General features: G+C 39.2%; 1 protein-coding gene across 13 annotated transcripts in view; it reads right to left on the bottom strand.

Annotated features, from left to right (window-relative positions):
- Positions 1-23,895, bottom strand: part of fbrsl1 (fibrosin-like 1) — a 985,718-nt gene that overhangs the window by 831,176 nt on the left and 130,647 nt on the right. For 11 of the 13 annotated variants that reach the window (XM_041202197.1, XM_041202189.1, XM_041202186.1 and 8 more), the window contains exon 2: positions 15,270-15,338. The exons of 1 other annotated variant lie outside the window; for it this stretch is intronic. The gene's annotated coding sequence lies outside the window, so the exon portion shown is untranslated. Of the gene's footprint in view, positions 1-15,269; positions 15,339-23,895 lie in introns of those variants that run through there. One more of the 13 variants, XM_041202185.1, reaches the window with a different exon arrangement.

Genomic DNA, 23,895 nt, shown 5'->3' with positions numbered 1-23,895 from the left:
CAATATATAGTTTTGAACACTGAACAGTGGAACATTCCTTGTTCCAGTCCTACTTCAGCCCCCTCCCACAACTCTTTCTCCGGTATATCAATGATTGCTTTGGTGCTGCTTCATGCTCTGGAAAAATTATTAATTTTGCTTCCAATTTCCACCCCTCCATCATTTACACATGGTCCATCTCTGACACTTCCCTTCCTTGACCTCTCTGTCTCAATTTCTGGTGATAGACTGTCCACCAATATCCATTACAAGCCTACCGACTCCCACAGCTACCTCGACTACAGCTCCTCACACCCCGATTCCTGTAAGGACTCCATCCCGTTCTCTCAGTTCCTTCATCTCCATCGCATCTGTTCTGATGATGCCACTTTCAAAAACAGTTCCTCTGACATGTCCTCCTTCTTCCTTAACCGAGGTTTTCCACCCACGGTCGTTGACAGGGCCCTCAACCGTGTCCGGCCCATCTCCCGTGCATCCGCCCTCACGCCTTCTCCTCCCTCCCAGAAACATGATCGGGTCCCCCTTGTCCTCACTTATCACCCCACCGGCCTCTGCATTCAAAGGGTCATCCTCCACCATTTCCACCAACTCCAGCATGATGCCACCACCAAACACATCTTCCCTTCACCCCCACTGGTGGCATTCCACAAGGATCATTCCCTCCGGGACACCCTGGTCCGCTCCTCCATCACCCCCAACACCTCAACCCCCTCCCACGTCACCTTCCCATGCAACCGCTAGAAGGTGCAACACCTGCCCCTTTACTTCCCCTCTCCTCACCGTCCAAGGGCCCAAACACTCCTTTCAAGTGAAGCAGCATTTCACTTGCATTTCCCTCAACTTAGGCTACTGCATTCGCTGCTCCCAATGCGGTTTCCTCTACATTGGAGAGACCAAACGCAGACTGGGTGACCACTTTGCAGAACACCTTCAGTCTGTCCGCAAGCATGACCCAGACCTCCCTGTCGCTTCATGCCCACATTTCCATCCTTGGCCTGATGCAACGTTCCAGTGAAGCTCAACGCAAACTGGAGGAACAGCACCTCATCTTCCGACTAGGCACTTTACAATCTTCCGGACTGAACACTGAGTTCAAGAATTTTAGATCATGAACTCTCTCCTCCAACCCCATCCCCTTTCCGACCCCCCTTCCAACAATTTATATAGATTTTTCTTTTCCCACCTATTTCCATTATTTTTAAGTGTATTTCCATCCATTGTTTTATCTCTACCTTTTAGCCTATTTCGATTCCTTCCCCCCACCCCCACTAGGGCTATCTGTACCTTGCTCGTCCTGCTTTCTACCCTTAGTGTCACCTATTAGCACATTCCTTAGATAATATCTCCACCGTCAACACCTCTTTGTCCTTTTGTCTATGACATCTTTTGGCTATCTCCACCTATCACTGGCCCTCTATGCAGCTCTATTTGTCCCCCCACACAACACCACCACCACCCCACCCCCCCACCCCCAAACCAGCTTATATTTCACCTCTCTTCTATTTTTCCTTAGTTCTGTTGAAGAGTCATGTGGACTCGAAACGTTAACTATGTTCCTCTCCACAGATGCTGTCAGTCCTGCTGAGTTTTTCCAGGTATTTTTGTTTTTGTTATAGTTTTGATGTTGTTGGAGAGAAGAAATATTATAAATTAAACAAGGGCAAGTAGTGGATAATATGCAATAAATAAAACATCTACAACGCAAATTCTTAAGTTGCGAAGTATTAACACCTCTCAAACACAAGCTTCTGTAGGCACTTGCAAAGAGTGACAAGGGCTTGCTCTCATCAAACTTCACAATTGTATGAATAGCCTTCCATTCTAATTACTAGATCATTCAATCACACCCTGTAAAGTCTATTACATTTGGCTTGTCACAAAGCATTAGTGTTTCCACTTACTTAGCACATCAGTCAACAGCACTGAAAGAAATGCAGAAGCAGAAGCCCGGCCCACCTCTTTGAGGGGAAATGAAGCCTCAGGAAACTGAAAATAATTAGTGCTGATATAGCAAAGGGAGATTCAATGCAGCTCAGCTGCTGGAAATATATTTACCCTTCATAGATTTAGACAATGCTGTCCAAAGATTTAGATAAAAAACAAAATCAAAAGAGCAAGAGAAACATATTACTTTGGCAAATGCCAATTTAAAAACAAATATGCTAGCTACTCTTGTCATTACTCTCCATTAATCTTTTAAAGGCCAAAAAGAACTCCCAATTTAGCACTGCAAAGCAAGGAGAAAAAATTGCACAATAAATAACCAGAAACTAAAGAAGTTAATCCTCATTTGAAATGAAACCTTGGGCTACGTAGAGAGAAATTGGTCAATTATCTGGAAAGTTGTCAAGACTCTCCTGGCTGCAAGTTTTTGCATTTGGCGGAGGCGGCACATCGGGTAAGGACAGGTTTGGGCTTGACTGTGATGGCCTTTGTAGTTGAACAGCTGTCCACCTGATTGGGCAAGAAAGTAAATCTAATCATGTGTAAAGGAAATCTATAAACAAGTCAAAGCAGACAAGGCCATGATGATTTTGGTTTTAAAAACATTGACAGCAACCAGGGGGAAAAAATGGCAATTATAGCACTGTCACCCATAGCAATCAAAATAATACAGTGCTATGTGCTGCATCTGAAAACTGCTGCTGACCACTTTAGGACACGCTTCTTGAACAGCAAGAGGCAAGAAATAACTGAAATAAATGCAGTAGAAAAGAAAATGCTCAGGTCTTCCAATGTATTATGCGGGCCCGATGCAGTGCCAAGGTGTATGGATCAATATGACAACTTCATCCCAGTCTTTGGTCTCTGCTGCATTAATTACTCTCAGCTAAGCCACCAGGCGGAATGCTATAATTGGCTTTAGTGCCTTGGCGCTGAGGAGGAATGGAAGAATTAGCTATGGTCATGATTGCTATTCAATGAGATTTGTGGCTGCCAGGCTAGAGCAGGATCGGTTTTTGGGCGTGAATACCCCACTCCAACAAAGAATATTCTTAGAATAGAACACTTCTTTAGAGATGAAGCCTAACCATTTGGTTGAGGTACAGGACAGCTGGCACCAATGAAACCACCTCAAATTTGGCTGCCCTTCAAAATTTGTCACCATAATCTACCTTCTCCATGATGGCATGCAAGCTGTGATCCAAACCAACAGAATCACCTCAGACCCTATCTCAGTGAAAACTGGGCTCAAACAAACCTGTGTTATCACACCAATGCTCCTCTCCATTTTCCCTACTGCAATACTGCACCTCACCTCCAACAAATTACCCACAGATGTGGAGATAGTCTACAGAACTGATGAAAAGCTGTTCAACCTATGTACCTTCAATCCAATACCAAGATCACTCCAACCTCAGTCATTGAGCTTCAGAATTATAGATGATGTTTGTGTGCACTCACTCGGAAATTGAGCTCCAGGTCATTGTTAACTCTTTCACTGAAGCATATGAGGAAACGGGCCTTTCACTAAACACTCGTAAAACTAAGATCTTCTTCCAACCAGCTCCCACAGCACAACAACAGCGAGATCGTGGACGACGTGGCCCATTTTCTGTACAACTTATTCTGTCACAGGATGTGGGTGTCGCTGGCAAGGTTCACATTTGTAGCTCATCCCTCATTGCCCTAGAACTGAATGGCTTGCTAAACCCTTTCAGAGGGCAGATAAGAGTCAACCAGATTACTGATAACATCCCTCAACAATAAGAAAGCTGCAATTCTTAAGTTATTTTACTGCTTTAAACACCATGACAAAATACCTCTCCATCCAAAACCCAAATTACTGGAAATATAAACAAGTGGTTAAAACTTGGAGGTGTGAGGCATGCTAATGGTACATTGATTTCTTCTACCCAAGCAAACATTTCCTCTACATCTCCCTCTTGTACAGGGGTGATAGACTCCACTTCACTGGTCATTCCAGTATCCTCCACGATGACGCATTTGTGTGCTGTATATTCAAAGTAAACTTCTCTTTTTGACTGTTCCAACTTTGAATTTGCCACCTACCATTAATATAACTGATGGGACTGATTTTTTTTATTTTTATGAACTGTTTAAAATTATTTAATAGTTCATTATATTAATTAACTATTCCATAAATTATTGTACTGAGTGGTTGCGCAGCAGAATATAAAACAATGTGGAAAATACAATAATTATTTTATCTTTATGAACTTTATTTAAATAATTTCAGTTCCTTGTAATAATTAATAATTCTAACACTATTGTGCCATAACAGAAGCACTTGCTAGTACTTACTTAGCAAACATCCATATTAACATATCAGACACTGAAAACATTCACACCGGGAGAATATTTAACATGGAACTTTGTTGATTTAAAAGTAAATTGCCTTGAATCATAAAAATAAGAGCTTGTAATTACACCTTCTTTCTCAATCAGTCTCTTTTTCTCAAATCTGATTCTGCAAAAGTAAGCCTCAAAATAAACTATTTGTGTAGGTTTTGTACAATGCTAGTGTCATCATCTCCCAATGAGCCTCTTTATACACAGGCAGAGGCAGCTACCACAACGTAAAGCCATCAACTGCAAGAAACACACATTGGGAGCCAGCAACATGAGAACACCATAAAACCAATATAAAAGTAGTTACGTTTTCAGCACAAATTTGGCATTTACTATAAGTATTCCCGTAGGTTTCAACAAATGCATACTGTATCTGAAAACAGCAATTTCCTTTCAATCCATTCCTAGGAGAGTGCTCACCACAGCTCATGTAGAGTGTAAAGCGTAAACCAAATAATGTACCAGGATTCTTGCTATTATATGTGCAAGGGCAATATTCACTTTGATGAATTATATGATTTCTTTTGTACTACACTACAAAGAGTCATTAATCCTGTTTATACCCACTGAACTCAGCAGATTGCCAGCTATTACTTCCCCTGCATCAGGCAATAAAAGATGGAATAGTAAAGGGCATAGCTCTCTGCAGTAAACGATACTGCAAGACTCATTCATATTAAAATAATGCAGATAGTTTTGTTTTCTAAAGAAACCTTTCAAACTTCAGTATTAAATGTTTTTCTTGTATAAATTATCTTAATATTTGACGTTATGTTACTGCAGATATTTGTTAAACAAGCACTGGTAAACACTTGCTTGGCCAAATATAATTAATATATGGAACTATTAAGTGATTTAACCTCGCTAAGGCTTCTTAAACAGCAGCTTCTAAACCCATGACTGCTACCATCTAGAAGGACAAGGGCAGGAGATGCATGGAACACCACCACCTGGAAGTTCCCCTCCAAGCTACTCACCATCCTGACTTGGAAATATATCACTGTTCCTTCATTGTCGCTGGGTCAAAATCCTAGAACTCTCTCCCTAACAACACGGGTGGGTGTACCTACACCACAGGGACTGCAGCGGTTCAAGAAGTGAGGGCTCATCACCACCTTCTCAAGGGCAATATGAAGGGGCAATAAATGCTAGGCTAGCCAGTAACACTCACACCCCATGAATGAATAAAAAAAGCAGTTCATGAAAATAAAAAAAGTCCATCAATTCCATTAACAATAGGTGACAAATTCAAAGTTGGAACAGTCAAAGCAATTCACTTTGAATATACAGCATACAAAACCATCATCTGGCACAATGTGTGTGCGTTGTTTGTATTTCACTTGAGTCACCTCCCAATCCATCTACCTCATCTCAGCCTTCAGCATATGTGCTATTTCCTTTACTCTCATGTACTCATCTATTTTCCCTTTGAAAGCATATATGCTATTTGCCTCAAACACCTCTTTGTTAGTGAGTTCCACATTCTCACAACTCTAAGTAAAGAAACTTCTCACTGGATGTAACAACAACTATCTTGTATTTAAGGGCCCCCGCTTCTGGATTCTCCCATAAGTGGAAACATTGTAAATCTATCCTGTCCAACCCACTCAATCTTAAAGAACTCTATTAGGTCACCTCTAAATGTTCTCTTTTTTAAAGGTAAAAGTCAAAGCCTGTTCAACTTTTCCCAATAGCTGTAATCTCTCAGTTCTGGTACCATCCCTGTAAATCTCCCTTTTCTTCATTGCTTCTATGTCCTTTTTATAGTATGGAGATCAGAACTGTGCACATTACTCCAACCACAGCCTGAGCAGGGTTCTGTACAAGTTTAAAGTAACTTCACTACTTTTGACTTCTATACCCTAGAAATTAATCCCAGTCCTTGTTAGCATTTGTAACTGCTTTGCTGACCTGTGGGTGCTGCTTTTAATAATTTGTTCATCTGTATCTTAGATTCTTTACATCCTCAATACAATTCAGCTTATTTTCCAACATGATATTTTGATTTTTCTTACCAAAGTATGCCACCTCAAATGTACCTACATTAAAATTCATTTGCCACTTAACTGCCCAGTCTGCATTTAAAAATCAGAAAGCAGAATGTGACCACAACCACAATTCATCCCTAAAGGAAAATCTTCAGTTTTTAGTTGTGGATTCCCTTATAAAAACAGGATGTTACTTGGTGGGAACAGCAAATTAAGATTTCAAAACAGATGGCACAGGGTGGCAAGAGAAAGAAGGGAAAGGTTGGAATGGTAGAAATAGAAAGTTTCATACAAATTTACTAAACAAAATAAATTAACCTAGGCACAAGATGGAGGGAGAGAGAGAAAGAATGCAGTCAATTACCCTAGAAAACTGTCTTTCAAAAAATTCTAGGAGTATTACAAATAAAAATTAAGAGGACTTAGAAGCAAAATACATCCGGTGGTTCATGGGCAGTGACAATTACTTAGCCCTGACTCCAGCCTGAACAAGACTGGGAGTCAAGTGCAACGGGGTACAAAAACTTTAGGAAGGATAGGATAAAAAGAAAACGGGAGGAGTGTGGCAATATTAACAGAAGATGCTACATGATGTTAGCAAGGAAACGTCTAATTTAGTGTAATGAGTATGTGTACAACTAAGGAGCAGTAGAAGATACAAAATATTGATGGGGGCATTTTGTATATCTAACTGTTGATTATTACTTCAGAATTAGAAGTACATACATGCTTTAAGAAGAAAATGCAATGGTGGTTAATTTGCATATAGATTGGAAGAAAATGGATGTATTGAATACATTTAGAATAGTTTTCTTAAACATTATGCCTTAAAGCTAACAATTTACACTATTCAGTTATGAGCAATTAACCAAAATACTTAGCAATGCTAAGAGGAGCACCTTTGGAATCTTAGCTTTAATATAGCTGAATTCACTATGGGGCTTGAAAGGGAAACAAGAGAACATATACATGATTACATTTTGAAGGGACAAGAAATAAATTTACTAAAATCGGGCAGAAGAAGTGATGAGTTGGAAAATCTACAGTCTAATGGGTGTAATCTATTCAAAAAAGTAGCCACTCAAGTACAAAAGAAATATAAACCCAATAAGGCAAAATGAGATACTTCATGGGTGATTTACCATGGTCTATTTCTGTGTGGTTGGGACGGTTTTTAAAAGGATATAAAGAAATGAGAGGAATGAGGGCTGGGAGTCTATTAAAAAGCTACAAAAAGAGGCCAAGAAAATAATAAGAGCAGAAAACTTGATAGGCAATATCAAGGTGACAGTTTTTTTTCTAATAATTATGTTCACAAAACCACTGTAAGAGATGAGGTGGGCCCATAAAAATAGATCTAGAAATGAAAATAGGAGTAGTTAAGGATAAGGCAAAATCACTAAATGAATATTTTACTTCAGTCACTAAGTGCAAGAGTACCAGTGATTAGTGAAGAGACAAACTCCAGAAGGAATAACATAAAACAGAACCTTTTTCTTATAGAAACTAATGAGATTTAAGTCAAACCAATTTCCAGGCCCAGATGGTTTCCACTTTAGGTTATTAGAAATAAGTGCGCACAGAGATTTGAGGTACAAAAGCTTGCTAGAGTTCTGTATCATTGCAGAAAACTGCCTGGTGCGAGGGACAGGCTTGATGGACCAGTTGGCCTTTTCCTACAATTTTGTATGTTTTTTCTCTAACTGGAAAATAGCAGTAATGAGAAAACTGCTGGACTCCATTACTAAAAAGAACAAATGAGAACTTAGAAAAGTGCAAGCCAAGTAAAAACAGTCAGCATTTTTTTGTGAAATGTTGACTATCTTCTTCAACTGATGTAACAGAACTCTATGCGTCAATGGGGTGGTAGATAGAAATTAAATTAATGTCATATATGTGGAATTTCAAAGCATTTGATAAAGTTATGCACAAGAGATTTATGGTTAACATTCAGGTGCATGGAATTGGAGGAAATCAATTAGGAGATAGGAATGTAAAGAGATGGGGAAAAAAAAGGGAGCTTGAATCAAAGGGAGCTGACAAATTGCATCCACAGGAACTAGTGCTGGGCCCCAGCTTTTCTATTTGTACAACCAGGACTTACAAAGATTAAATTACATTCAAGCTTGCAACTGATAACAAACTTTGAGGTATTGTGAAGTGTAGAGCAGAAAATAGCAAAAGGACATAAATAGGTTAAACGAGTGGCTGAATCAATAGTAGTCAGAAGCAATTCAACATTAAGTGTGAGGTAGAAATACAGTCTCAATGCAGAAACACTGGATGAGAGGATTCTTGAAACAACTTAAAGAATCAGGCACACAAGTGGTCAAGATGACAAACGGAATGCTGAACTTCAACACATGAGAAAAACAATATCAAAGAAAGTAGTACTATTATGTGCTGGAGAGACCTCAACTGGACTAACGCGCTCAGCTTTAAATATCTGATTGTAGGAAAGATATACTGATCTTATTGCAACAGGATAATACCTGGAATGATGGGATATATAATAAAGGATGCATAAAGCTAGAGGTGAGAATACTCAGGATTGATTTGACTGAGGTGATTAAAATAATGAAGGAAATTGACAGATAGGAAATAACTATTCCCTCTATGAGATGGGGTAACCTTAGAATTCAATCACAAAAGCTGATAAAGAATATAAAATACACCGTGCCAGAAAGTCAACAGTGTACAATCAACTGGGGTTGGTTGTACAAAAGTGCTTCCTCGGGAAGTAGGGGTATTAAGGATACGGATAAATGACAAAGAACTGTGATTAAAAGATACAATGTTGCTATGCCTAAACATCACTGTAGATTCAATGATCCTTTTAGCCCCGTTCCTGTGAATAGGCAACGATTGTCTTCAGTGTGCACACAACACCATTTACCCAACATCACAAGTGTTTCCAATCCTAGGTAACAACAACAGACACTCCAGGTTTTTTTTATATATCATGTGAATTTTCTGTTTGGGGGGTGGGATTGGGCAGTGATGAAAGAGTGGAGTAGAATCTAATCCCTGGTAGTTCATTAAGCATTCAAAGTGCATTTAATTCCTATTAGTGTAACAAACCATGCTTTGTTGCCTCCAACATAGTAAATTGGGTAGGCTAGTGTGTGAATTAATATTTGTCTATGTTTGTTCCCTAAAGCTATGGAGTTAGTTTGCAGGTCAGCCATGATCTCGTTGAATGGTGGAACAGGTTGGGGGGAGCTAAACGGCCTATTCCTGTTCCTATGTCCTGATAACCACATGAATAACCTTAATTTTATCAACGCTAATTTTGAGCTTCTGAAGCTGAATGCTAAACTTAAGTAATCTCTCCACTTAACAGGCAGAAATATATTGAATAAGCCTGTGAAAAAGCTCCCTAAGCTTGAGATTTTTTTAAAAACCTACACAGGAGTTACAAATTTAGATCAAATAAAGGGGTTACAAAACCACTGTATCACAAGATAACTAAGTTTTGAACTTTTCAATCATGATACAGGAATTCGATCTGAGCCACTGTTACCTTTTACGGTCTCAACCTGCTTTGAATTTGTGCACTGTAACTTCTCACATTGGAGATGCTGCTGGGGCTCTTGTTTATTTGAACTGTTCATAAATCACAGCATTTCCCACTAAAGTCTCTGGATACATGATAGTGTAATACTGACCAACTAAAATTAAATAGGAGAACTCTATAAACGATCAAATTAAGGAATATGGAACAATTTATACTTCAACAAGCAGATGCCCACATACAGTACAGGGACAGGCTTCTAATATATCAGTGAAAGGGGTTAAGTAATCCCTAGAAAATGAAACTAATTGAACCTAACACTCCGGTTTGCGCTGCATAGTTAAACCTGGTCAACCTTTCGACTCCTGTCACAGCAACTAAAAGGTACTGGCTTGGAAACTAAAAAGAAATTATCCAAGAAGGTGGGTCTCATTAGAAATTTGAAAATTTTATTAACAATTTATGCCATTTTAGTCTTTAAATATCCAGCTTCCTGGGGCATAGTTACAGGGATTAACATATGGACAGTTGCCTACAGTTCCCAACACAGTCAGTAGCAAGTCTAAGATTGTTGTGTTTTGGAACTGTCTCTTTAATTTGAGGTAAATGAAGGGGGTCATGTGACGTGTCCTGGTCTAAAGTCTGCCCAACATCAAGCCTGGGTGGTTTGACTGGTAGAGATCAAGGGGGGCCCAGAATGTTTTACTGAGAAGGTGGTGCAAGGTGTTTACACTGGAGACAATGACAGCAGCCGGTGCGTTAACAGTGGATAGACTGAGAGCCTCCAAAGTCCCAGAAAAGTGTTGAGAATGTTAGGTTTTAAACAGCTGTGCTCTAAACTGTCCACTTGCTTCCAAGATAAAAGAGAGAATTGGGGTCTCAAGGGTAGCTAATCAACATTTCTACTTCGTTACAAGGCCCATGTGATTCATGCTCCCATGGATATGGGCTTCAAGGAGGGGAAGGCTCTACGATATCCCTGAAACTCGGACACAGGTAGTCTGCCAGGACCCAAGAGAAAGACGGTAACAGGAGACCAGTGGCCTCTAACTGCATAGTAATGCAGGTGCATGCCTCTGATTGAAAAGACCAAATCTGTGAGGAGTTAGAAGAGGCTGGAGGATTCGCTGAGCTTACACTAAAGGAAGTATTTTCAGGATTTTAAAAAATCTCACTGTGAGAGACAGTTCTGAGATTACAATTTACCAAGCTAACAAAGGAAAAGAACTCTCAGTAGCGAAGGTTCACACGGGACTGATTCTGGGAGAATTGAATTTCTACTTAAAGGGCTGTGTAAAGTATACCCATGAAATGTGTTTTCTCGGTTGCGCTAAAAGTAAAAAACCGAAGTTCTATGCTGTGGTCTAAAATATAAGTTGCCTATAAATGTAGTGTTTAGTCATTAGTATTTTAATCTTATGTTACAGTAGAAGTCTTAAAACCTGAAATCTTGTTGTGGTATCTTTTTGGTTATTAACTAGAAGATTACATTTCCTTTTTTTTTAAAGTTATCGATCTCTATGGGGATCATAACAAGATACAGAGGGGGAAGGAGAAGCAGTAAAAGACTAAAGGACAAATCACTCCAGTTCCTTCGCCTAGCAGTACTGTCAAAGGCCTAGGAGTACTCTGTTGACCGTTTACAAAAATGAAGATATGGGAACAGGATGCTGAATAAATACATGATATTTAAGGTTCACAAAACTCCCCCAGTGGTCTAGTAAGAGTACCATCCATTGTAGTACTAAGTTATACAGAGCACCAGATGCCAGGTTCAATCACCAGTCTGTCTTATGAAGTTGCCCCAGTTCCAGTTCCTCCTGCTGCAAAGAATGAGTGTGGATGTAGTTAAAGACATCATCAGGTCTGGCTGTGATGCCCTTCATGATGAAATAGCCTCCTGCCATTCATATGAGAATAGCAGTTTGCATAGTAAGGCTTGGAGAATCCAAGGAATCCTACCTCACCAACAGTCTGCACATTTGGGGAAGGGGGAAGTTTCACACAGGGAACAGCTGGAACAAATATGTCTTGGACTATTAACTGGAAGCACAATTGACTCAATTAATAAAAGAAGAAAGAGAGAATATTTGTACAGGTTAAAGAAATCAAGTACATCGGGTCAGATAGCTTTAATTTGCATCTAAGAAAAGATTGATGGTGTTTTAATCTCAGCGGAGACCAGTAACTTTTAAAAATAAATTTGAACCCCTAATTATTTAACTGAAAGAATTGTGCCACAAGGCTTCATGTTTCAAACAAAAAGCTTTTACTGTTCAAGTTAAACAAAGCAAGTACTACTAACTTAACACTATATTTCACAAACATATTATTATTTAAGCCTGGTCACTCCCCGTTCTGCTTTTATTTCCATCCAAGAGTCTCCCTATATTTTACAGGAAGCTGCCAGATCTGCTGAGTTTTATCAACATTTTCTGTTTTTCTTTCAGTTCTACCACTAGCTGGGTACAAAGACAAAAGGGACACCAGTAGTCAGCCAGCTAAGCCTTAGAGAGAAGCTTATCCAAAACAAGGAAAAACACAAGACCAGAGCCGGACATGTTCAGGCAAACGGTCATTAAAAGCTAAACAAGCCCGCTAATTGGGATAGTTTTCATATTTTTATTATTTTCCTTGTTGCCAAGGAGAGTTCTGTCATCAACTGAACCAAAATGAGTTTTGATTACATTCATTACTCTGTATGGTCACTAACTTCTACAAGATAAAATAACCGTTAATTTGTATTTGCTGTCATTCCACTAAGTGTTTCTGTCAATCAGGGAAAAGATTGGAGAAACGCACAATATACATGCGAAAGAAACATATCCAATTCAGATCAGAAATCGGTGCCTTGTTAAAACTACTGAATTACACTGCAGTGTGGTTAGATATTGGACAGTATGGGTACATTCCTACAAATAAGGCACTTGGACTGCTTACAGAAGCAACCATTACTGCTGTATTGACAGAAAACATAAAACACGCCAAAAATTTGTAATAATGGCTTTAAGAAAACAGCATTAATTTTACTGTACTAAAGGTAACTGGGACTCTATATATAGATATAGTTTCTAATAAAGACCTATATCAAAAGTTAATTGGTTCTGTTTTTATACTTATGTTTCCCAGGGTAATCTAATTCAGCAACATCTCGAAAGTTGGATTTGGGAGTTCAAATCTCTCTGCCTCGGGGATGGTTCAGAGAATCAGAACTGTGCTGTTGCAATATATTTTCCAGTCAGTTTCACAGTCAATCATTCACAGAAGTAAATGCCACTACAATCACAATACACTAAAACTACTGTTCAACCCCACTCATTGGCAGTTTCCCTCATCATCCTTCTTTTAAAAGCACAAATATTTACAGAGCCATAGCAAACAGCAGGTTATCAACAAAAATTATCACACCCACCGGGCCAGCCAAGCTCTGATATTACCTCCAGCACTGGTTCACCAAAACACAATGAGCTGCACCTACATGTGCAGATTATGTTGCACCAGATCACCAGTTTCAGTATCTATCCATTATCATTTAAATGTGAGACTGGATTTACTACTGAAAATTCATAGTTGTCTTTATAGCCTTACAAAAGTTTGAATTATCCAGTAATTTGAATTAAATGAATTAGCAAGAGTAGCCTTTAGCTATCAGAATTTAGATTATTATGGTGCAGCATTACTACATGCTTTCTGTTAATTATAGTCTGCTAATTATTAATTAAATGTAGAGCCACTCTAAAAAAACAAAAGTTAAGAAGTGCAATATTTTAAAGATGTCTCAATTCCCCTTCCAAAACTTCGTGGCTTGCTTTCTGTGAGCCAGAATTACATTTGATTTGTTGAATAGGGCTTGGTATGCAGGGATAAAAACAAAAAAAACTGTGGATGTTGGAAACATCCAAAACAAAAACAGAATTACCTGGAAAAACTCAGCAGGTCTGGCAGCATCGGCGGAGAAGAAAAGAGTTGACGTTTCGAGTCCTCATGACCCTTCGACAGATACAGGGAGTGAGTTACACTGATTTATCAGCCTAAAAAAATTGCAATGTCTTTTGAATTATCCAGTAACTTGAATTAATTGACATCGAATTAAGAGTAAAATATGTGTGTGGAAGAATGTGAGAGCATTTCTACAGCTCCCAGTAGACTGTAACGAAGTAGATGTCATATTGAAAATCGACAAAAAGCTTCAAAACAAAAAAAACGTGTCTGAAGCTAGTAGATGTAATGAAGTGAACACTAATTCCGTCAATTCTACCTCACAGAGAGGTAGAGGTGTGGTTAAGTTTTAAGGAAGGGTTGCTTAGATGTGACGTACAGGTTTAATCCTTCGATAGTAACATACAAAAGATTTGAAGCTGATGTACTTCATACTCAATGGACAAGAATTTATAAACTGCAGATTCAGAAATCAACATTTGTTGGAAAGCGGAATATTAAAGTAACTATAAATGTACTATTGTTTTTATTTTTGGAAATGTGAAGTTTGAAATAACAACGGTTATTGAGAGTCTGTTTTAATATAGAATTGTAGTTTCTATCTTAAATGAAGAGATTTGTAGCACACAAGCAAAAGTATTCTTTACAGACAGAAATCTGCAATGTGTCATTGAACAACTGACCATTACTCTAATACCAGAGCACTTCAGTAAAAGGCAACCTACCTTCCTTTAGAAGGAAGTAATGTGTGAAAGTTCAGATAATGCTGATCTCAAACAACACAGCCAAGTCACAAACTGTTCTTTCGTTTGATCCAGTCAAAAAGCATTGATCATGCAATCAGAACATTTTCCTTATTTTACAATTACTCTGTTGAATTGTCATTTTTTAAAAATCTGTCCAGGACCAACAGCTTCTCAAGACAGGCACTGAATCAAGACAAGAGGCACTTAATAAAGAGTGACTGCTTGTACCGTATTGAGAAACGAATGAACAGGCTGATCTGAAGAACTATACTGCAAGCAAGCCTTTCAATCCTAATTCTCGGCAAAGAATAAATATAGCCTAATACCAGTACTTGTATTTTTTTTTTACTATTTTACTTTGATAAATTTCCTGACATTTCAATTAAATTAGAAACATACCTTTATCCCTAGCTGTGGTGGAAGTGTATTTGGGAAGGGCATCCACATTGATGCTTACACAATTCAACAGACCACTCACTGATATTCACTCTACCTCACACCATGATAGGAGGCAGGGCACCCAGAATCTCAGTTCAGATAATTTTTAAACAAAATTTCTTTTTAAGCACCAAATAAGACTTACAAAATCAACAGTAAGGCAGCTATAATTTAATCCTGTTTTTTTTATATTTTAATAAATTTTCCAGAAAACCCAGTATAAAACACATCTGACATGAAGAATTTCCCAAAGGTCCAGTGATAATAACCAGCAGCAAAGCTGTACTTAATGACAAATTGTTGGAATGGCAACACAGATATTTGACTCACGGTTTTGACTGTAAATTGAAACACATCTAAATGAAGAAAATGATTGGGGAGGTCACCATGCTTTTCTTCCTGAAAAGGTAAAATAGCGAAGTTCTTACAAAATCAGTTGCTAAATAAACAACAGGTTTCATACAACAAATACTTTTTTAAAAAAAACACATCCATTAGCATTATTTAAATGTTACAATCAATTTTTAAAAAAATAAACCAAGCTGCAATCTCTAATAGTTAGTAGAATCTATTAATAGAGGAACATGCAACCCACTCTGGTATGTTTTACCACACAGCAAGTTCTGTAAATTCTGCATTTTTTTAAAAATTGTAGCTAAAACTTAAAAGGAACATCCAGCTGTCAAACATATATAGCTTATTTGTATCTTCAGAACGCATCTCCAGTTTTTACGGTTGTAAAGACAGAAAAACAGTCAGCGTTCACTGTCACTACTCTGTGAAGCTGACAGCAACTTCTGGCATCCGCACATGCACAGTTGAACACACAAATCAAGAATTTGATGTCAATCTAAGTGATTCCTCACTCATCCACAGGGCATGCTTTTGGGAATCAATTGATTTAACATGAACTTCCACATTTTACACTATTAGTCTCACTGCAAAAACCCTTGCAAGAATCACACCTTGTTGAATGTTTTAAAACCAGGGTTTTAAAATGGCATACCAAGTCACAATTTTTGAACAGGGCCTCTCTGGCCCTGAAACACTAATTTTATATCTGTGGAATGTCAAATTTCTTCATTCCATACCAACAGATTGCTAAAATATTTAAGATTTATAATATTACAGCTTTTACCTTAATTCCATTTATTTCTCTTCCCATAAAATGATAGGATAGTGAGTGATAAAACATACAGTCTGTGAGAATTCTTCAATGCAATTGGATCCCTAGCCATCATTTTTCATGGACCTCAGGGATGCCCTATAGCTGGCACCAGAATGAAATTACCATCAGGAAAGGTAAAGTCCAAGCCACAGAGATTGCTGGATCTTTGTGGGCAGTTTTTCTCAGTCAGTAGTGAGCACCATCACCACCACTGCACAATTCCAATAATCCATCAATCTGTGACTTGGACATATTCAACAACTGAGCACCCACAGACCTCTAGGATAGGAAACACCAAAGATCCACAACCTTTTAGAGTGAAGGAATTTCTCCTCATCGCAATCCTAAATGGTCAAACCCTTATTCTGAAATTGTGTCCCCAAATTCTGAACTTCCCAGATAGGGCAAACATTCAATCAAGCCCTTAAGAACGTCATATGCTCTCATTCTTCTAAATTCTAGGAATGTAGGCCTAGTCTACTCAATATCTCTTCATCCCCTCATCACTGCACTCCATGTTGTACATGCTGGATTCCACATGGTTTAAAATGGACTCGTGTCTCACCTTCATGTATGCTTCCAGGTCTAGGATACTGTTCAGAAGAAGGGCCATTTAAAAAAAATGTGTAAAAACGTTAAAAAGACAAGTCTAAAGACATGTATCTGAACGCACAGAGCATTGCAATAAGGTAGGCCAATTAACAGCGTGAATAGATGTAAGTGGGTACGATGTGATTGCGATTAAGAAGTCATGGCTGCAGGGTGACCGAGGTTAGGAACTGAATTTCCAAGGGTGCTCAATATTCAGGAATGACAGACAAAAAGGAAAAGGAGGTGCAGTGGCATTGTTAGTTAAGGATGAGGTCGGTACAATAGTGAGAGAGGATATTGGTTCAGAAAATCTAGATGAAGAGTCAGTCTGGGTTTGGCTAAGAAGCAACAAGGGGCAGAAAAAAATTAGTGGGATTGTCTATAGGCCTCCAAACAGTAGTGGTAAGGTAGGAGATGGCATTAAACAGGAAATTAGAGATGCAAGTAACAAGGGTGCTACAGTAATCATGGGTGACTTTAATCTACATATAGACTGAACGAACAAAATTAGCAATTATATTGTGGTGGATAAATTCCTGGAGTGTGTATAAGATAGTTTTTTAGGCCAATATGTTGAAGAACCAAATAGGGAACAGGCTCTACTAGATTTGGTATTGTGTAATGAGAAGGGGTTAATTAATAATCTTGCTGTGCTTCCCTTTAGAGAACAGTGATGATAGAATTCTTCAATATGATGGAGAGTGAAGTAGTCCAATCCAAAATTAGGGTCCTAAATCTAAATAAAATAAACTATGAAGTGTGAGGCGTCAGCTGGCCAAGAAAGATTGGGGAACTTCATTAAAAGGCATGACGGTGAATAGGCAATGGCTAATATTTAAGGAACAAATGTATGCATTGCAACAGTTATACATTCCTTTCTGGCACAAAAACACAACAGGAAAAGCGGCCCAACCACGGCTAACAAAGAAATTAAGGATAGTATTAGATCCAAAGAGGAGTCATATAAATTGCTGGAAAATTTAGCAAACCTGAGGATTGGGAGCAGTTTAGAATTCAGCAAAGGAAGACCAAGCGATTAAGAGGGGAAAAAGAGAATGAGAGTAAACTCGCAAGGAACATGCAAGCGAACTGTAAAAGCTTCTATAACTATGTAAAAGATTAGTGAAGACAAATATAGGTCCCTTGCAGTTTGAAACAGAAGAATTTACAGTAGAGAACAAGGAAATGGCAGAACAATTAAGCAACTGCTTTAGTTCTGTCTTTGCGGAGGACACAAATAACTTCCCAGAAATGCTAGGGTATAGTGAAAAGGAGGAATTGAAGGAAATTAGTAATAGTAAAAAAAAAAGTGCTGGAGAAATTAATGGGACTCAAAGCCAATAAATCCCCTGGGCCTGATTAGGATGTTAAGAGGCTTCAAGGTGATTTAGATGAGTTGAGTGAGTGGGTAAATACATGGCAGATGCAGTATAATGTGGATAAGTGTGAAGTTATCCACTTCAGTAGGAAAAACAGAATGGCAGAGTATTATTTAAATGGTGATAGGTTGGGGAAATGTTGACTTACATAGGGATCTGAGCATCCTTGTACATCAATCACTGAAAGCAATCATGCAGGTGCAGCAAGCAGTTAAGAAGGCAAATGGTATGTTGGCCTTCATCACGAGAGTGCTTGAGCACAGGAGCAAAGGTGCCTTAATGCATCTGTTCAGGGCCTTGGTGAGACCACACCTGGAATATTGTGTGCAGTTTTGAACTCCTTATCCAACAGGGGGTGCAGCGAAGGTTCACCAGACTGATTCCTGGGATGGCACGATTGTCGTATGAAGCGAGATTGGGTCAACTAGCCCTGTATTCACTGGAGTGAATAAGGATGAGAGGGGATCGCATTAAAACATTAAATTCTGATAGGGCTGGAGAGACTGGTTGCAGGAATGATATTTCCTCTGGCGGGGGGGGGGGGGGGAGTGGGAGTGTGCCCTAGAGCAAGGGGTCACTGTCTTTGGATAGGGGGTAGGACTAAGATAAGGAGAAACTTCTTCACTCAGAGGGTGATGAACCTGTAGAATTCTCAACCAAAGAAGGCTGTGGAGGCCAAGTCACTGAAAGTATTTATGAAGGGAATAGATAGATTGCTAGACTCTAAATGTGTCAAGGGTGTGGGGAGAAAGCAGGAGTATGGCGTTGAGATAGGGGATCAGCTATGATCATTATTGAATGGTGGAGCAGGCTCAAAGGGTCGAATGACCTACTCCTACTTTTTATGTTTCTATGTTTCTGACAACAGAACTCGGCCAATTTTTTGTTGGTTGAGAAAAAAAAAGTCACTTTTACTCCAATTCTTCAACTCACTGAGCTACTGGAAATTTATAACTAAAGCAACAACAGCGTAAAAATTAACTTATGCAAGTACTAGTACATTGCTCCTGAAAATGCCAAAAGATATTTTTTAATTACAGAAGACTACTTCAGGATTATGTTTGACAGAAGTGAAATTGCCCAAGGTTAGTGGCAGAAGGAAGAAGTAAAGCATCGCAAAGGTGTGAGAGTAGGTATTGGGAGGAGTTCAGGCTTTAGCATTTAGCATGTGGGTGTACCTAAACCACACAGATTTCAGTGGTTCAAGGCAGTGGCTTATCACCAATTTCTCAATGCAATAAACACTGGCCTGGGCAGCAATATCCACATCCCATAAATTTAAAGAAAGATTTCAGGTAAATTTGTGATGCTGGATGTAAATACAGGGAGTTGAAACCTTCCTACTACAAAAGTCACTGAGCTAGACTGAAGTACGATAGCATTCACCAACAATGGTTCAGATATAGTTTATAACTTTTATTTACATTCTCTGGCTGGAGCTTTATCTATTACATTGTTCTAATTTTGTTGAGCTCTGTATTTGTTGACAAAGCACATGGTCTTGCTGTCATTCTTGCTAAGTCATTTGCACTGTACTCTGCAGTATACACAGTGTGCAGGCAGCTATACTGTAAATGCAAGTTGGTTGTTGTTGGAGTGTGTAATTTTGAAGAAAAGGATCGCTGTCAGCTCGGAATCATAACTGAACAATTTGCACAGATGAACTGTTGCAGGCTGCCCTCTATGCAACTTCAGTGGGTAGCACTCCTGCCTCCGAGTCAGAAGGTCCTGGGTTCCACCCCAGAGATTTAAGCACAAAATCTGGGATGATACTGTAGTGCGGTATGAGGCACTAAGCCAAGGCCCTTTTTGTTATCTCAGGTAGGAGTAAAAGACCCCACGGTGCTATCTGAGGAAGAGCAGCAGAGCCAATCTGTACATTCACATGATGACATTGTTGTTTAGGGAATCTTGCTGTACACAAATTGACTGTCGTATCTACAACATAATGGCAGTGTCTAAATATCAAAAGTTCTTTGTTGGCTGTAAAGTGCTTTGGACATGAAAATTGATCTATAAATGCAAGGCTTTTTACTATACTGCACCTAGTTTCAGAAGAAAGGTATCTGTTCGCTGCTCTCACTTAACTATTCCTAAGGCCTACAGTACCTGCTGTAAATTCCAGCTGCAGTGTCAGAAATTACTCTAATTATTTGAGTTTTATTTTTCTTGACTCCTCTCTAATACAAATCTTCACAAAGTCTTACAAGAACAGTGAGCAATCATATTCTGACCAATATAAAACTTCAAAAAAGCAATGGGCAACACCCAATCCTTCAGAGCCACCGATCATTTATTATTTTTCAGAAAAAATTCACTTCAACTGCAATAACTTGCTTTGCCATCCCACAATCCGAGGAAACACTTGAACTGCACAGATCAGATTGATTGAATTTGCAGCAGTGACAGAGACTATGTTGGATACCTTCGGCTTTAAATCCTCGGCTGCTGGAACATTTCATTTTCAAAGTACAATGCTAATATTGGTATATGCCAAGAGAAAAGATATAAAAGGTCAAAGGTTATACAAAGCAGGTTTACAAATTTCCCTTAGACTTTGGTAAATGTTAGGTTCAGACATTGGTCCATTAATGGTGATATTATACGGCCAATTTTTGCTCTGGCTATAGCATAAGCTTCCCCTGTGCAGAAACAATACATATTGAAAACTGGTTGAAGTAGAGGGGGAAGGAATTGAGAGGGGGAAAAAGAGGTAGGTATTGACCTTTTAAGCTCACGTAGTGTTACTTCCAATTCTTGACATTTATTTTAAACAGGAAAACCTCTTCATTTGCTGCTAACTGATGTATATCATGTTTTCTCAACACCACAGAAATATCTCAAAACCATACAGGATTTTAAGATGATCTGTCAAAGCGGCAGTGCACATTCCTGCATGATCAATATTACAAGGCTCTTTACCTTTAACTCTTTCCTTTCAACACATTACTTTAAAAGGGAATTAACTTACACTCTTGCAAAATTATACATCCTGTTAAACTAGAATCTATCCAAGATTTTAAAAAAAGCAGAGCTCCCCTGAAAGCTCATTGAGGTTATCTGCAGAATAGCTAGTCAATACTGATCAGAAAGAAATTTACAGCAGATACTGTTGGCCTTAGGAAGAATTGTAGCTGCCTGCATAGCCTAACCTCAGAGTAGAATGCATGTGACTTGGCAAGAATGACAAAAAGGCCATGTGTTTTGTAAACAAATTTCAACACTGACCTCAGTCAGGCAGCAGATAGGCTACAATTGGCTTCTCAGTCACTGGATAAGAACCTAGAGTTAAAAAGAAAAAACTGCGGATGCTGGAAATCCAAAACAAAAACAGAAATACCTGGAAAAACTCAGCAGGTCTGGCAGCATGGGCGGAGAAGAGCAAAGTTGACCCCTTTCCTATTTCTACTTAGTTCTGTTGAAGGGTCATGAGGACTCGAAACGTCAACTTTGCTCTTCTCCGCCAATGCTGCCAGACCTGCTGAGTTTTTCCAAGAATCTAGAGTTCCCTGTTCCTGTGTAACAATCCCATTGGAAGTGCCTATCATCTGAGGGCTTTGTCAAGCTTGGCTGTAACATCCATTCCTAAGCTTTGTAAACAAATGGCCTATCAACATTCACCATCAAAGCTCATGTGCAGTTGTCACCCAGGCAAGATACTAGAGCATGGCGTGTGTCAATAGAAGACCACTTAGTTAAGATCAATCTTTTTGGCAAAGGAGGGGATAAAATCAGATCAAAAATGGCTGAATGGCACATCCGCTTCTCAATTTGGAACATAGACCAGTAGCATTAAAAATCATCCGTAATGTATCACTGAACAAGGGGTTGGCCTGGATTTGGGGGGGGGGGGGGGGGGGGGGGCAGCTATTGGTAGCTGGAAATTACCCAAGACTGGTGCTGTTAATCACAATGCAAAGGTCACTGTTGAAAATATAATTATGTGCATGTCAGGTTGAGTCACAGTCTGAGTAGTGACTGTATCTCACTCCCACAGTCAAGCAGCATTACATTTGCTGTACACGGTCATACATGAAGCATGACTTTTTCATTTAGATGACAGAAGGCAGCAAGCACACTTAAAACCGCATTCCACATGACAGTACCCACAAGAGAGGGGGAGACACAGGTGGGCAGAAACAACTGCAATTTGTATAAATATGAATATCCTAAAGCAAGGAGATAGTTAGCTGCTTATTATTGTTACACAGGTTGCATTGAGAACTGTAAATCCAAGTAATTCTGAGACAGCAATGTGCACATGCACATTTGTAACTTAAGCACTCTTTGGCCACTTCTTCCAACTAGAGTTAACACAATCAATGAATTAGAAAGTGAAGCAGCATTCTAACAATTTTGCTGGATACAGTTTAAAACCAGGATAATTTTTTGTGGCCTCATAGCTGCTGACAAATTGGTAAATTGTGTATAAAGTATTCCACTGATTATAATGTTGCATTCTATTTGACAATTATATACTGAAGTTCATGGTGCCACTCAAAATAAACATTAGGCTCCTTTTTTTTTAAACCTCATTCAATGTTTGATAGCTAGTATTAAAACAAGATGAAGACCTTTATGAGGAACTCTGACTTTTGCTCTTTTCAGCAACTCTTGAACCATTTTCAAATTAAATCATGTTCTAGAGGGATGCAATTTTTATAATCCAGTTTACATCTACTGATAATTACACTATTTATAGCACTACTCCATTTGAGCAATTTAAAATCAAGATTACATAGGGATAATGGGAATTGTGCACTGACAATTTTTGCTTAGATTACTACAAATTAGAGGCCGAAATATAGAACAAAGGTGCAGAGTGACGTTTGAGCGCCAGTACTTGGGAGAATGCTGCAAGTTGGAAACCCTACTGAACTCCACTGAGCTGTACAATGTTGTACAGGGAGGCACTACAAAGATCTGGCATCACATTGCTCTCAAGCACCTCTTAATAGCTGCATCAGACATGGAAGTGGTGGGGGCCAGGGAAAACATTAGACACATATTACATGGGTCTAGGGAGGCCTGAAAGAGTAAAGGGAAAGAGAATGATCTGGATCTTGCAGTCCCAAGTGGTGAACACAGAGATATTCTCCCCTAATGAGGGCCACAGCATAACTGCAACTTCCGGGGAACTGGCCTACACTCGAATCCAGTGATACCATGAAGTAAGGGGGACTTGACATTCGTGCCTTTGCTTATAAAATTAAATCCCATTCTGCACTGCATTTCCCCCTCTGTCTCTCCCAGTTCTGCTCCCATTCCTCCCCTCATCACTATTCACCCAGCACCACATTCCTCAGTCCCATCAATGTCAGAGAAAAGCTGGGATGATGGGGTGGAAGGGGGTGGGGAAATTGAGAGCAGAGCCAGGTGAGGAGGGCTGGAATTAAAAGTTGAACAAAAAAAAAAAACATTTAAAATGATTAAATATACTTGCCTGTCATTGAGCTTCAAAGGGGCATGGTTTTGCTGGAATCGCGTCTTGCCACTAGGTCTCCCTACCAATCTCACTGATGGAGCCATGCTGCAGCCAGAAAAGCAAGTTCTGGCTGCAGCCTACAAGAAAGGTGAATGTAGGTCTAAATGCAGTCAGCGATTTAAATCTCTACTTCCGGGCCAGTATCTGCTCAGCTGTCAGATTCATGTCACAGGAAAAGGGGCAGAGAATTACAAGGGTTCATAGAACAGAAATAGGTTATTCAGACCAGAGAATGGAATTTTCAAAGGGGACCAAAGGCAATGGCTTCAGTCTTCCCAATATTCCTTGGGAAAAAATTAAAGCCATTTATGGCCTCATTCCTCCAGCTCTTTA

Source organism: Carcharodon carcharias, chromosome 13 (genome assembly GCF_017639515.1).
Source record: "Carcharodon carcharias isolate sCarCar2 chromosome 13, sCarCar2.pri, whole genome shotgun sequence".
NCBI lineage: Eukaryota > Metazoa > Chordata > Chondrichthyes > Lamniformes > Lamnidae > Carcharodon > Carcharodon carcharias.
The sequence above is the reverse complement of the archived record's forward strand: the minus strand, read 5'-3'. Positions and strand labels throughout refer to the sequence as shown.